General features: G+C 45.1%; 1 pseudogene; it reads left to right on the top strand.

The window, feature by feature from the left end:
* The first annotated feature begins 2,292 nt into the window (after positions 1-2,292).
* On the top strand, positions 2,293-2,612 carry LOC100945913 (annotated as a pseudogene).
* Positions 2,613-4,327: the final 1,715 nt, after the last annotated feature.

Here is a 4,327-nt window from a genome sequence, read left to right as displayed (position 1 = left end):
GGGACAGTGACAAGCCACTGAGAGGGCTGACTGTGCCACAGAGAATTGTCCCTGAGGCAGACCCACTGTGTCACAGGCATAACAGAGCACATCAAATGGCAGAGGGGAGGTGTTGCCTGACCAGCCTTATTTGGGACTTCTCCTGGGGGCTTCCAGAATCCATCTCAGAGGGCTTTGCTAGGCTGTAGTTCCTGAAATGGAAGGTGTGAGTGAGAGTTGTAGAAATATAAATTATTCTACTCAAAGCAGCTTTGACACCAGGCTGGGATAGCATTTAGAAATGTAAATGAGTACTATCAGTAGTGACTATTTCTTTATTCAGCTGAACACCATGCTAAATGTTCTACCTACAAAGTTGACCTCCTCATTTTATAGATGTGGAAACTGAGGCTGCTTTTATAGATATAGATCTCCTCATTTTATAGATGTGGAAACTGAGGCTGCTTTTATAGATATAGACCTCCTCATTTTATAGATGTAGAAACAGAGGTTGCACAAAAGATGAGAAAGCAAGTGATTGGCTATAGGCACAGCTTGGGATGGTAAAAGCCAAGGCATCACACTCAAGTCTGTGTGTCTGGCTTTTCCCTCTATGCCAGTGGTTCTCAACCTGTGGGTCACGACCCACAGGAACTGTATTAAAGGGCCATGGCATTAGGAAGGTTGAGAACCACTGCTCTATTCTGTGTGGCCTGACAAGGGAGTATTTGGTTCTTAAATAAAAGCATCTCAGCTGTAGCAAATTCTGAGACTGTGCCATTATTCCAGAGCTCAGTTTCTGATAATAGTCACTCTGGCATCCTAAAATGCACATGTGGGCAGCACCTGCTGTGAGGCTTTATGGATACTCTTGTAGAGATAAGACGCCTTAAAAAATGTCATAATAATAAAGAGGAGCACAAATAGGATCAGAGAAATCTGTGAGCTGTCAGCTGAGGCATCCCTGAGCCCACTGCTGATCAATTTCACTTGTGAACTGACAGCGAATCACTTTCTGATCCTATTAGCAGTTCTAGGGTTTAAGTATATTAGTGAGTTCGGGAGAGAGAAAGTAGGTTGAACTTAAAATAGCAAAGGGGTAGGGAAAATTATCCTCACACATTTGGCTCTTTCTAGAAAGGTTCATGCAAATCAGTAAGCCCAAGATTTGCTGGAATAGAAGTTGGTAGAGAGGTATAAATCTGAGAGGGTGGCTGTTTGGGAAGCAGGTGAAGATGAGGAGGAGGAGGAAGAAGAGTGCTTTTAGATGGATTATTTAACTAGAGAGGCTCTTTGCAGAAAAACACCTGGGGCAACTTGGCTATAGGAGGTTGACCTTTCAGAGTCTGAGCCAATTACCCAGTTAAACAGAGCCCCAGGAGTCTCTCTGGATACTGCATTTTATCATCTTTTGCCATGTATAGTGTTTCTAAGAAAGCTGTCCTATTGAAAAATTGTTGAGCCATGAGAGAAATCAGCAAAAGGTGCATATTTGTAAACAGAAACTAATATTCATTATATTCCCCAGAAGGGATAAGCCAGCCTCATCACCACCAGATAAAAATGACTTTAACTGTTGTGGCTGTCAGTCCGATGACAGATGTATTTTTCTTTGCTGCCATGAGCAAGTCTCTTGATGCACTCTGAGAAGTGGGGGTGGGGGAAGTCTTAATTGCTAAACCCACTGGAAGAAGAGACAGGCGCTAGCAGTGCATGTATTTAAATGGTAGTGTTGGCACCAGGAGGGTTGGTCTAAACTCTGCTGCCTTCTCTCCAAGGAGAGTTCTCTGTCCTATTTGCTGGATATAAAAAGACTTCTGCTTTGCTCCCTTTTCTAACCCAACTGCCTCTGGCCCATGGTTCCTCTCACACACTGTGTAGATGTGTCTCAGATTAGGGAGTTTGATTTCTGGGAGGAACTGTGCAGATTATCAGGTCAAGGACAGCAATTAAACCCTTGCTGTCTGCACCTCCTCCCTCCTTTCCTGAAGCCAGGGCAGACATTATTAATTGATCACACAACTTGTTCTTTTTGAGTCTGAGAAAGACTCTGGAGTCCTCAAATTCTCTTTAGCTCAGCATTTCAGAAAGCCACCAACAGAGGTTGCACAAAAGATGAAATCTGTTTCCCAATTTTATCTAATTTTGTCTCCTTTTGTTTGCTTAAATACATTTCTCATTCTTTTGGCTAAAGATTGCATATTATACTATTGTTCTGGATTTTCTTCTTTTTTCCTTTGTCCCTGTCTTGCCTTTTAAAAATAAAATAGACCTGCAACTGGGTGCTCCTCTGGAGACGGCAGCCTGTCAGCTATGGCTCAAGGATTTGTGAACAGCAGAATCCAGCCTGGGAAGGTGGTGGTGTTCATCAAACCTACCTGCCCCTATTGCAGGAGGACCCAAGAGATTCTCAGTCAACTGCCCCTCAAACAGAGAATTATGGAATTTGTCGATATCACAGCCACCAGCTACACAGATGAGATTCAAGATTATTTGCAACGGTTCACAGGAGCAAGAACAGTGCCCTGAATCTTCATTGGTAAAGAATGTATAGGTGGATGCAGTGACTTCATAACCATGCAAGAGAGTGGGAGCTGGTGCCTCCACTCAGGCAGATTGGAGCTCTGCGGTAATCACAGAGCAGGACCCAGCTGACATTCCCCTCCAGAGCTGAACAGCATCAAGGAGGATGGCAGCACTTTCTGATGGATGGGATCTGACACAAACAGCTTTTTTCTTTTTTTGGCTCAGTATTAAAAAGTGGACCTGCCTGCCCCTAACCACAGGGCCAAGAAGGTTGACGGGCCATCTTGGTTTTCTTCTGCTTTGGTCCTTTGGGTTCCAGGAGATGGCGACAATTTCTGGCCCAAGATTTACTCGCTGACCCAAGACTTGTTCTTTCTCCTTGGCATGTGTTTCTTGCTGTCTTGCGTGTTGGCAAACCTCCCCCTGTTAGATAGTGTTTCTCAGCCACCTTTGTCCAGACCTGCCCGGGATGGACCTGCACTTGGATTTCTGCCACTGCCCATCAGCTAGAACTATTTTGCTGAGCTTGACTTTATGAAGTCTGTGTTATGAAATAGGGGAGGGGGTTATTTTGAATTTGTTCTTTCAAACTACATGCGTCCCTCCACCCACCTTAAGAGTTAAGGCCCTGAACCAGTGTTCTCGACCTGGCCCTCTCAGAGCTCCTGAGGAAATGTCCCACCATTGTGGGAAAGATCTGGGACCAAGTGTGAGGCCGTGCAGAGTGAAGCAGGGTCAGGCTTCACTGGTACCTCGGGGCCAGAGATGCCAGCACAGGGGCTGCAGTCACAGGGCCACCGTCGGTGGAAGGTAGTTATCCAGGCAGGTGATCCTGAGCCACCGTGTGCTAATTTAGATCACCAGCAAGATGCAAACAGAAGGTGTAGGCCGTTATCATGGAAAACTTGCAGCCGCCCCTCCCAGTAGGTCTGTGTAGAGCAAATGTGGAAGACACTTTCCTGAAGAGTCTTCTCCCTGCCCTTTCCCTGCCCTGTAATTTCTTATCAGGAAGTTTGTTCTAAAGCTGAAAGAGTAAGTTCTTTTCCTTTAGCAGTCTCTAGTGAAAATTGTCAATTCCTAATAAAGTATCAATAGACGACACAAAAAAATAATAAAATAAAAATAAAATAACAGCATTATAGAGAAAATCCACATGATTTAAAACTGACCTTTTTATCATGTACAATTCAGTGTTTTTTAGTATAGTCACAAGGCTATTCAACCTTCACCATTAATTCTGGAACATTTTAATCACCCCAAAAAGAGGCCCCCAAGCCCAACCCCAGTAATTCCCACTCTTCCCTTCTCCCCAGCACCTGGCCAGTCTACGTTCTGTCTCTTTGGATTTGCCTATCTGGGACATTTCATAGACACAGAATTATATAATAGATGACATTTTGTGTATTAAAAGTTCAGGTTGTTTTCCTTTTGGTTTTCAAAGAACATAAAGCATTGTTGTGGCCCTCCAGGTGTCCTAGGCCCCAGACATGCCAGTTGGAGAAGTTAGTGCTGCATCCCAAGTGACCTCTTGCCCTCACTGGAGCACATCTAACTACTGACACCTTCCCAGCGGCATGGGAACTACCAGCATGCCCAGGCCCATGCCTTGAGAGCAGGGATGCTGCCTTCTTTCTGGTTGACAGTAAGCCTGGCCTGGTCCCTAAGGTCCTGTTCATGGCACTTACCCAGTACTCAGATCCAGCCCATCCTAGGGCTGAGCCCACCCTCTGAAGCCCACAGCATTGCCTGGTTTCTTTTTCATTTGGACCTTTTTCCTCCAGAGGATCTACTTCTACAGAGAGGCAGTCCACCATCAGGGCTG

This window comes from Otolemur garnettii, unplaced genomic scaffold (genome assembly GCF_000181295.1).
Source record: "Otolemur garnettii isolate 467f Iridium unplaced genomic scaffold, OtoGar3 scaffold00080, whole genome shotgun sequence".
In the NCBI taxonomy this organism is placed as follows: domain Eukaryota; kingdom Metazoa; phylum Chordata; class Mammalia; order Primates; family Galagidae; genus Otolemur; species Otolemur garnettii.
Note: the sequence above shows the minus strand (reverse complement) of the source record. Positions and strands in the feature narration are given on the sequence as shown.